Source organism: Megascapheus bottae, unplaced genomic scaffold (assembly GCF_031878675.1).
Source record: "Megascapheus bottae isolate mThoBot1 unplaced genomic scaffold, mThoBot2.hap1 HAP1_SCAFFOLD_163, whole genome shotgun sequence".
Classification (NCBI taxonomy): domain Eukaryota; kingdom Metazoa; phylum Chordata; class Mammalia; order Rodentia; family Geomyidae; genus Megascapheus; species Megascapheus bottae.
Genome location: NW_028327343.1, coordinates 256,514 through 268,457, shown reverse-complemented (window position 1 = coordinate 268,457; position 11,944 = coordinate 256,514).

Below are 11,944 nucleotides of genomic sequence, written 5' to 3'. Positions count from 1 at the left end.
TTTTTGGTTCACTGGGTTCTTCACAGGGGAGCTAAGCATGACAAAAGTGCATGAGCTGGCTACTTTATTAGGACTGGGCACCATGCCATTTCATTTCCCTCACAAGCTCCTGGAGTCTCAGCAGTGTGCTTACTGAGAAGTTGCATTTCAGGCATGAGTGAGTGGCCCCCAATTGCAGCCCTCACCTGGTGAGGTCCTAGGAAATCCCATTTCCCAGTAGGAAATAAGGTTTCAGTAGCAATGGTGGAGTCCTGTGAAGTACTGGAGGCAGTGGAAAAGCTGGGGGCACAATCACTTTTGAGCCATCAGGGAGGGATTGTGATAACTTTGCCTGTGGACACTCAAAGCATTTGCATTTTGTTTGTCGTCCATTGCTGCCACTTGAACTTGAACCCATGTCTAAATGCTGTCCCTTTGGTGTTCAAAGATTAGCACTGTACCGTTTGTGTCATAGGACCAGTTCTGGCTTTTTGCTGCCTAATTGAAGACAAGTGCATTTAGAATTTTACTGACTACACTGGGTTTCAACTGTGATCTTCAGTTCTCATCCTACTGAGTGGCTAAGATTAGAGGCATGAGCATTTACTTCTTTATTTAGAGCATTTATTTATTTATTTATTTAGAGCATTTACTTACTTATTTTGAGGTGTGTTTACTTTGGACAGATGCATAGAGGCATCTCTCAGACGCTTCTGGATGTGGGATGTAAAAGTCATCCTGTTCTCATGTGTCTTTTCCCCCCTCCCAGCATATAAATGCACATCTCTGCAGGACAGCCACAGCATTAGAGTCCTGCATGACAGGAGCTTTGGTAGAAGGCTCAGGATGGAGAGAGAACGCTCTCACTTTCCTTGTACCGAATGTACCCGCAGCATCGTGTGTTTCATATCTTTGATGTGAATGGACTTCTACCCCAGTGATTTCTACGAGTTCAAGAACTGCCACACCCTGACATAACTCAATCTCTATATGAGGCTCCACATGCCGGCCTCAGAGCTGCTCTTCCAATTACACATCCTTTTTGAACAGCTGGAGGAATGCGCGACCAGTAAGACGAAGAAAAATAAGATGACTTGGTCTGAGCACCTCATAGGGTGTGAGTAGGAAGCCCACGTGGTCTAGGTACTAGTTGGCCCTTCTCGCCAGCTTGGCAAAATGTCCTTTATGGGTGGTGTCAGCCAGGTAGCTGAAGCCTGTAATTCTAGCTTCATATCTCTGGCCATAAAAGAAATGCAAATGAAAACAACTTTGAGATTCCACCTCACTCCAGTCAGAATGGCCATTACCAAGAAATCTAGTAACAGATACTGGTGGGGAAGTGGCCAGGGGGGGGGATCACTACTACACTGTTGGTGTGAGTGTAAACTCGTTCAACCACTAGGGAAAGCAGTGTGGAGCTCCCCTATGACCCAGCAATTCCACTACTTGGCATATACCCAATTTTCCAGAAACAAGGACATACTAAAGCCACTAGCACAACGATGCTTATTGCAGCACTATTTACCATAGCAAAGATATGGAACCAACCCAGATGCCACTCAGTAGATGACTGAATAAAGAAGATGTTGTACTTATACACAATGGAATTATATGCTGCCATCAGAAAGAGTGACATCACTGCATTTGTAAGGAAGTGGAAAGACTTGGAAAAAGTCATATTAAGTGAAGTAAGCCAGACCCAAAGGGACATAAGCTCAATGGTTTCCCTCATTTGTAATAATTAGTACACATCTAGGACTCTCCTAGCAGAGGGTTACAATAACTCAAAAACCTAGGTATATAAGGTCATATAGGTTGAGACTAAATGAAAGGATCTCTAGGATATGGGAACAAGAGCTGTATCTTGTGTCGTCATTGTTCTTAATCTTGTGTGATTGTTGTCCTTAATCTACTATGTTATTTCTCATCTCTTTTTTGTCCTTTGGTTAATTTCAGATTGGTACAGTATTTGATTTTTTACCTGGCATATTGTATATATGTTTATTTGAAATAGGAAAGGGAAGAGGGGAAACAAGATGTTGGGGAAAGGGTGGGGAGAGGGAACTGGGGATAAAAACATGAGGAATGGAATCAATGTGTGAGAAGTAATGCAACCTACTACCTATAAATGTAATTGTAACCCCTCTATACATTACCCTGACAATAAAAAAGAGACTACAAAAATATCTGTAGAAAATGAGGGTGGATGATGGAAACAACAAGATGCCCAACTACAGATGAATAGATACAAAAAATGTGATACACACACACACACACACACACACACACACACACACAATGGAATTCTACATAGCCAACAGACAACATAAAATAATGGCATTCTCGGGGAAGTAGATGAAAAGAAAAAAAATCATATTAAGTTAAGTAAGCCAGACTCAAAGGAACATAGGCACAAGAGTCTCCCTCATTGTCAAATTCAGTAAAAATCTTGGGCTCTTCTAGCAGAGATTTACAATAGAACAAAATCTAGACACATCATGCCAAATAGTATGACACTAAATGTAAGGACCTCCAGGATATAGAAACAAAAGTCATATAATGAATGATTGTTGTCCTTAATGTACTATGTTATCTCTTATCTCTTTTGCTATCCCTTGGTTATATCATATTGTTACAATATTTCACCTTGTTATCTGATATATTTCATATGTGCCTAATTGGTTATTTGAAATTGGATAGGGAAGGGGGAAAATCAAGATGAGTGCGGGTAGGGGGGAAGGAAACGGGGACCATGTAATTAGAGGGGGTATCAAAGTTTCAGAATTAATTCACCTTCTATGTGGTGAATATAATGTAACCCTTCTATAAATTACAATAAAAATAAATACATAAGAAAGAAGATCTAGACAGACAAAAATAATAATGGCATTTTCAGGGAAGTGGATGAAATTAGAGTGAATCCTGTTGCGTGAGATAAGTCAAGACCAAAGGAGAAAAAGGTGCATGGTATCCTTAATATATGGATATTAGATTCAAACAGTACTAGAGCAATGACTCAATAGTTGGTACCCAAAGTTATGGACACAGTTTTGGAGATATAAACATAACTACGTAGACATAAATATCTATGATAGACTACATACACTATAAACATGTGTTTTATTATAGATTAATCTGTATCTAGGACATACAAAGAGTCAGCTTAATTTTTACTATATTCTAAAATCTATGTGCCAGTGATTGTATAGAGATTCCCTTCTTGAGTACTTGTTTGTTAAACATCACATTTGAAATATGATATAAAAATCAATGTTAATAATATCTTTAAAAAAAGAGGCTGGATGTGAAGACCACTAATATATTTGCTCTAAGTGGTACAGAAATTTTCTTAATGAATCAAGGGGTTTTATAACAATTGTTTAGGATTTTGAGTGTTCTACAATCAAGGATACTTTGGTAAAGATATAGGTGACTGTGTAGATGGTATGAAGACATTACTGGCCTAAATGTAGAATAAAACATGGGTAAGTGGCTGTTAGCTGTCCATATTCTGCTGGAGTATGTGGAATGAATTTATTAAGCACAAAGCAGGCTCTTAGTCAGATGAGGATCAAGATTATGTGGTTCCATGTGATGAATGAGGAAAGATTAGGAAAAATCTGCTCAGATATCCAGATAGGCTATCTAAACTGAGGTATCTGGGTGCCTTTTTTTCTTTCTTGGTAGGTAGCTTGAACTTTGGACCTGGGTAAGGTCTCTTAGTTCTTTTTGCTCAAGACTAAGGCGTACCAGTTTTAGCCACAGCTCCACTTAGTTTTTTGGTGGATAAGTGGAGAGAAGAATCTTACAGGTTTTTTTGCTTGCAGTGGCTTTGAATCACCTTCTCCCTGGCTAGCTAGAAAGACAATTGTGACCCTATAGCGCCTGCTTAGTGATTTTTTGAAAATTGGACTTTCTTCAAAATCACATAACTGGTTCCTAGCAAAGTTGTGAAGCCTGACTTAAATGTGACAGTCAAAGAATTTTGTCAGTTTGAGACACACTGTGCTAAACGTTAGAAATCTACCACTTGAGGCACAGTGGCACTTCCAGCTTTTCTACTTATGTGGTGCTGAAGAATGGAATCCAGGGTTTCATACATGCTAGGCAAGCACTGTACCTTTGTACTACATTTTCAGCCCAATTTTTTTATGTTTTGTTTTTTCAGTGTTGTTGCCTCTAAAGTAGTGTATGATGTTCTTTCTTTTTCTTTGCTTTTTACCTCTTTTGTTCTTTTTCCCTTTAGTTTTACCTTCTGTATTCACTGTCTTTAATTCGGGTACCCTGTGTCTTGTATATAGGTTTATGTAATTTGGGAAAGGGAAAGGGTATAATAAAATGGTAAAAAAAAAAAAGGGAAAAATGTGAACCAATTGAATAGTGATTCTTGGAATACACTAAACGGAAATGAACTGAACAACCTGGGTGGATAGGAGGCTGAGTGTCAGAAAACAGAGAAAAATGAGGGAGGGGACAACAATTTTCTTAAGAAATGTATTCATTACTTATGTAACCATATGCCAACTGTATACTGACTTAACAAAAAAATTAACTTAAAAAATAATGCAACCAGGTATGGTGGCTCACATTGTAATTGTAGCTACTCCAGAGGCTGAGATCCGAGGATAGCAGTTCAAAGTCAGCCTGGGCACTGACTCTTACCTCCAATTAACCACCATAAACCCAGAAGTGGCCCTATGGTTCAAGAGGTAGGGCAGTAGTCTTGAGCTGATAGCTCAGTGGCAAAACCTAGGCACAGAGTTCAAGTCCCATGACTTGAATGATGAATGATACTAGCCAGGATCTTTGTGCTCACACTTGGAATCCTATCTACACAGAAGATAGATGTCTCAGGATCAGGTCTGAGTCCAGCCCAAAGTAATTCCACGAGATTCTGATTTACAGTTAACTACCAAAAATCTGGAAGTGGAGATGTGGATCAAGTGGTAGAACACTAGCCTTTAGAAAAAAAAAACATTCAAGGACGGTTCCCAGGCACTGGCTTCAAGTCACAGGACTTGCATAAAACAAACAAAATGTGATGCTGAGTCCTCCATCATTGGGTGTTATAGTTCAATATATTTGATATGAGTCTTAGCAATTAAGTCCCTAGCAAATGCTCTGCCCTAAAATTCTGCTTCATAGCTGATTCATAGAATTTCAGCATCATTACTATCTCCTTCCAGTTAGCATAGCACTCTACTACTGAAAATTTGAAAAAAAATCGTTTGAGTAATCCTAATAAATCTGTGTATCATTTGCACACACATCAAATCAGCAGCAGCCATGTTCTACTATTATCTAAATGTATTTAATCCCTTCTTTAGTTAATGAGCCTTAAAGACTGAAAACTATGGATTAGTTATGAACCTAACAGTCACCATTCTTCTACCTAATATTGTAATATAAGTTTATAAAAGCAGGGACTATTCTGAAGTGTGCAGATGATAGCTGTAATTATAATATTCTCATGAAGTAGGGTTTACAGAAACATGTTGCTTGCTTTGGGAAAGCAAAGGCAAGGAAAAATGACATAAGTAAGTTCCCTATTTATCAGAAGGAAAATACTATTGGGTTTAGATCAACTTCATTCATCCCGTGCTGATGAAACAAATATTAACAATTTCAGAGGCCAATCACTTCATTGTGATGCACAATCAGCCAGCTTAGATCAATCTTCCAAAAAAGGAAAAGGAACAAATGAGAAGCAATTAAGGTTTTTAAAATGAAGTAGATGGTGGTGGCAGCTCACACTTGTAATCCGAGCTACTCAAGGCCTGAAATCAGAGGATCTGGATTAAAAGTCCGTCTGGGATGAAAATCTTCCTGTCTGCAACATCAGTTCTGTGCCCACAGCCCAGCTGATGCACTCTGCCCAACAATTACCAAATACCAAAGACCATCTCCTATCTGAGATACTAGCAAACAAACTCACACATTGTTTCCTCTTTTGGAGATAGTTGAAACATGTATCAGAAACATTTCCCTGGCTTCAGAGTGGAAGTGGAAATATGTACTCACTAGAAGCCCATCTGGTAAATTACAGTCAATCATCTTTCCTCACATCTTGTCAGTTAGATTGAACAATGAGTGCTTGGATCAGAAGAGATGTGTAGGAGCATACAGGTTGTAAAAGCTGAGATCTGAGCATTCCAGTTCAATATCAGTCCATGCCATGAATTCCGTAAGATTCTTACGTCTAAATTAACCAGGAAAAAACAATTGTGGTTGTGGTTAAAATGCCAGAAGCCTAAGCTTTGCATAAAAGTGCTAAGGGGTAGCATCCAGGCCATGACTCAAGGCACAGTACGGGCTCACATATGCAAAAACTAACCCTGAGGACAACACAGGATACGCATATGTTTGGGAGGGATGCAGATGAATGGGATGCTGATTTCATTTACCTAACATTTAGTCTCAATCATTCTGTACAGAGCAGCCCTCTCTGTGAAAAGTCCTAGGTAAAAATGTTCTCAAGATCAGCAGATACATGCTTACACCACGCTGCACATTTAAAATACAAACACACGGCCAGGAGTTTAGCCAAGTGGTAGAGTGCTTGCCTAGCCTGCACAAGGACACGGATTCGATTCCTCCCTACTACAAACATAGAAAAATAGCAGAAATGGTGCTGTGGCTCAAGTGGTAGAGCTCTAGCCTTGAGAAAACCCAAGAACAATGTCCAAGCCCTGAGTTTAAGTCCCAGGACTGAAAAAAAAACAAAAGAAAAGAAAACAAAACAAAAATAAATACATAAAATAAAAAGACTGTCAGTAGGGCTGAGAATGTGGCTTAGTGGTAAAATGCTTGCCTAGTGCGCATGAGGCCCTGGGTTCAATTCCTCAGTACCACATAAAAGTACTCAAACTCTACCACTCTACCACTAGGCCATCTCCCGGCCCCACTGACAGTCTTGAGCAAAAAAACCCCTAATCTAGAGCTCTAGACCCTGGGTTCAAACCCTAGTACTGTCCCATTAGCACCCTAGAAGCCCAAACTGAAAAAATACCAAAACAAAAATGTGAAAATGTTATAACTTTTCAGCAAAATCCAATGAAACAACATAGTGTATTGTTTGTTGAAGATTTGGTAGAAAGACAGTAAACAAACAAAACAAATCAAAAAAACAAAAACGAAACTCACCCAAATTCAATATGAGCTTATATGATGCAAAAAATAGTTTACTAGCTATGTCATTTATCATACAAAACTCTGAAGTTTAATGGAGTCCCACTTATCCAGCCTTTCTCTGATTTAATATTGATGGGTATTGCGTTGAATTTGTAGATAGCCCTTGGCAAGATTGTCATTTTCACCATGTTGATTCTTCCAATCCAGGAGCATGGGAGGTTTTTCCATTTCCTCAGTTCTGCATTAATTTCCTTTTTGAAGGTTTTAAAGTTTTCATCAAAAAGGTCCTTTACATTCTTAATTAAGGTAATTCCTTGGTACATTATTTTCTTTGAGGCTGTTGCAAAAGGAGTTTCTTTCCTGATTTTGCCTCGTTCCTCTCACTGTTGGTGTAGAGGAAGGCAGTTGATTTTTGAGGGTTAACTTTATAGCCTACTACCCTTCCAAAGTTTTCAATCAGCTCAAGGAGCTTGGGAGAAGAATCTATAGGATTCTTTAAATACAAAATCATGTCATCTGCAAAGAAGGATAGTTTTATTTCCTCTTTCCCTAATTGGATCCCCCTTATGCTTGCATCTTGCCTTATTGCATTGGCTAGGAATTCTAATACTATGTTAAAGAGGAGTGCAGAGAGTAGGCATCCTTGTCTCGTTCCTGATTTTAGAGGGAATGGCTTTAGCTTTTCACCATTAAGTATACTACTAGATGTGGGTGTGTCATACACAGCCTTCATTATATTGAGGAATGTTCCATGGATTCCTAGTTTCTCCAGAGCTTTTAACATAAAGGGCTGTTGGATATTGTCAAATGGCTTTTCTCCATCTTGAGACAATCATGTGATCTTTTCCCTTCTCCTGTTGATGTGTCAAATTATATTAGTTGATTTGTGTATGTTTTACCAGCTTTGCCTCCCTGTGATGAATCCTGTTTCATCATAATGTATAATCTTTTTGATGAGTTTTTGTAGACGGTTGGCCCGTGTTATGTGGAGAAGTTTTGCATTGATATTCCTCAAATAATTGGTTTATAGTTCTCTTTCTTTGATGAATCTCGGTCTGGTTTGGGAATGAGGGTTATACTGGCTTCATAGAATGATTTTGGTAAAGAACCTTCATTTTCAATTTCATTGTGAGCTCTGTTTGAAGATCTTATAGAATTCAACTCTGAATCCATCTGGCCCTGGGCTTTTCTTAGGTGGAAGGTGTCTTACTGCCATTTCTATTTCAGTGCTTGAAATAGGCCTGTTAGGTGGGTTAGTTCCTCTTGGTTCAGTGTGGGTATGTTAATATCGGCTCAGAATTCACCCATTGTTCTAGATTTTCAAATTTGTTTGTGTAAAGTTTTGAGAAATATTCCCTCATGATACTGTTCATCTTGGTAATTTCTGTCATGATATTACCATTTTCATCTGCGATTTTTTTATTTCAGTATGCTCTCTTTTCTTTGGTAAGATTTGCTAAGGGTTTGTCAATTTTGTTAATTCTTTCAAAGAACCAACTACTTGGTTTGTTGACTCTTTCTATAGTTTTTTTTTGGATTCCAAATCATTTAATTCTGCTTTGATTTTAAATTTGCACTCTTCCACTGGGATTAGGGTTGGTTTGTTGCTTTTTTTCCAGAAGCTTAAGGTTACACATTAACTTGTTGGTTGCAATTTTTCCAACTTTTTGTTGTAGGCCCTCAGAGCCATAAATTTTCTTCTGAGTACTGCCTTTGCCGTGTCCCAAAGGAGCTGGTATTTTGTGTGCTCCTTATTGTTAAATTTCATAAACTGTTGGATTTCTGTTCTGATCTCTTTGATGACCCATTGGTGAATCAACAATGTGTTGTTCAGTCTCCATGAGTTACAGGGTTTTCGTTGGTGGAGATGGGTCATCAGCTCCAATTTGATGCCCTTGTGGTCTGAGAGCATGCAGGGAATAATTTCAGTGTTTCTGAATCTGTCCAGGTTTGTTTTATGGACGAAGATGTGGCCTATTTTGGAAAATGTTCCATGTGCTGCTGAAAAAAACATATATTTTGTTCTTGCTGGGTTGAATATTCTGCAGATGTCTGTTAGATATAATTGGTCTATATTGTTGTTCAATTCTAAGGTTTCTCTGTTGTATTTTGTCTTGTTGATTTGTCCATAGGAGAGAGTGATGTGTTAAAGTCACCAAAAATCACTGTATTGATCTATGTATGGTTTCAGTGTAAGTAAAGTTTGCTTGATGAATTTCGGAGCTATGGGATTCGGTGTGTAGATATTTAGGATCGTTATGTCTTCCTGGAGGAAAAATCCCTTTAGTAGTATGTAGTAACCATCTTTGTCTTTTCTTACTAATTTTAGTTTGAAGTCTATTTTATCTGATATGAGGATGGCAACTGCAGCCTGTTTATGGGGGCCGTTTGCTTGATAGAGTTTGTTCCAACCTCTCACTTTCAAAAAGTGTTCGTTTTTTTGCCTAAGATGTGTCTCTTGAAGACTACAGAATGATGGATCTTGCTTTTTGACCCAAGTAGACCATCAATGCCATTTAATTGGAGAGTTATGTCCATTGATATGAGAGTTAGGATTGAGAGATATTCATTTGTTCCTACCATTTTTAAAAGCTTTCATTAGGGTCTGTGTCTTGACAGTTCTTGTGGTACTTAGATGGCATGATGTTTAGGTGTCCTTTCTTTCTCTGTATTGCATTTATGTTGGTTTTCTACGTGTAGAACATCTTTGAGAATTTTCTGTAATGTTGGTTTTGTTGCTACATATTGTTGCAGCTTTTCCCTGGAATGGAATGTTTTTATTGTTCCCTCAGTTATGAAAGACAGCTTAGCTGGGTACAGTATTCTTGGTTGGTAGTTATTTGACTTAAGGGCATGACATATATGCGTCCAATCTCTTCTTGCTTGCATGGTCTCTGCTGAGAAATCTGGGGTTATTCTGATTGGTTTGCCTTTATAGGTGATTGACGCGGAAGATGGCAGCAATTCAGTGTGAGTCTTTCTGAGCTCTCGCCAAGATACCAGTTTTGGCAGCGTAGGGGACAGTATATACCTCAAATTGATCCTAATTAAGCTCTAGCGACATACAGAGACCTCATTCACAGAAGAAAAAGGTAGAAATCTGGCACAAAGAAGACATCTGGCACCGGTTCCAGCTGCTCAGAGCGGCCGCGGAGACAAAGTAGCACTTCTGAATCTGTGCAGAACCGCTGCTCAGCTCGGCAGACCCACCAACTGCAGACAGAGTCACACAGAGCCTGCGCAAGCGCAGAGTTGACACCCGGCGTGCAGGGACCTGCCAGCTTCACGGAAGCAGAAAATCCAGCAATTTTTGAGTACCTCCGAGAAGTTTCCACTTCTGCTGGAGGATTGGCATTGGAAGGGAGCCCCTCCCCCACAAGCTGAGAGCAGCGCCATCTTGACTACTGGCAAGAACCTGGCCAAAGCAATTTTAACCTGGGAGGTGTTGCTGACAGCACCATCTTTCTTACTGGCAAAGGATTTCCCAGAGATCTCTTAGCCAGAATTCCTACCCCAGTGCTGCTGACGTCCATTCCCTCTGCCAGCCACAACCCTGGTAAACAAAACCCGGGCGCAAATCTTTCAGCTTGTTTTCACAAACAAACAATCAGAACTGAAAAACCTCATAGCCACATCACAACACAAAAAGACTTTCTGAAGTGTTTTGATCCTGAATTTAGTGGAGACACAAGTTTCCTATCCTGCCCTGACCCACCCCCCCAAAAAAAGTCTTGAAAAACTCCCTTTTTTAAAAAAAAAGAATTATTTTTTGTTCTTTTTCTTTGTTTGAGTTTTTTTCTTCCATCCCTTTTTTTATTTGCATTTTTAGATGTTCTTATTTTCTCTTTACTATCCTACATACACCTTGTTTTTTTCTCTTTCTTCTCTCGCATCCCTCTGTCACTGTGGTTGTTCCTGGAAACATAGTGACAGCTCTGAGTAAAGTCTAAATATAAACGATATCTATATTGATACAGTGACCTGATTTTTAATCTCCTAGTCTCAACCCTAGTATTTGTTAAGTAAGAGATCACACTATTGAGGAATCTCCCCCCACCTTTTTCTTTTTCTTTTCTGGTTTTGATTTAGTTTTTTTTCTTGTTGTTTTATTGTTGTTGATTTTGCTTATTTATTTTTGTTTTTTGTCTCTCTGTTATCCGTTCTGTATGTTTTTTTTTGTTTTTCAGTGCTTGTTTTTGTTTTTGTCTTACTTTGCTTTTTCTTTCTTTCGTTCTTTTCAAAATTTTTCATCATTGAAATTTCCTACATCTACCACCCTCTCTTCTAGATATATTCTTCTTATTACCCGTCTTACTTTCATACATTTTATCTAATCTTTCCAAACTTTGTACTCAAATACGCTACCTGCTTATCAACTTAGGTCAGTTATCCATATGCTATACCTTTCTTCATTATAATAAGAATCTTACACACCTACTTTATTCCCCTCATACCTCCCCTATTCTCTCTAATACTATTTTTCTATCTCTGTTCCTCTGTTCATCTTTCAACCCTTATTATGCATGGATCCACACTTGATGGTTGTTGAGCAATACTGTATATCTAGGTGTTCAATTATATTCTAGGTCCAGAGGGACCTAAATACACTAGAGAGTGGATTGAGAGGCTTATTGTTTAGGTCATAAATCGGTTATCATTAGTTGTATTAGACTGGTCTGTAAGTGCACAAAAAGTGTGATAATACCGATCAAAATTTGTGAACATCTAGTGTCTGCCAGGTAAAGAAGTCTAGGTTGGTTATGTGTGAAAAATTATAAACTTGTTCAGTATTAATCTTGCTCCCATTCTCAAATGGGCAGAAGAAGAAACTCAA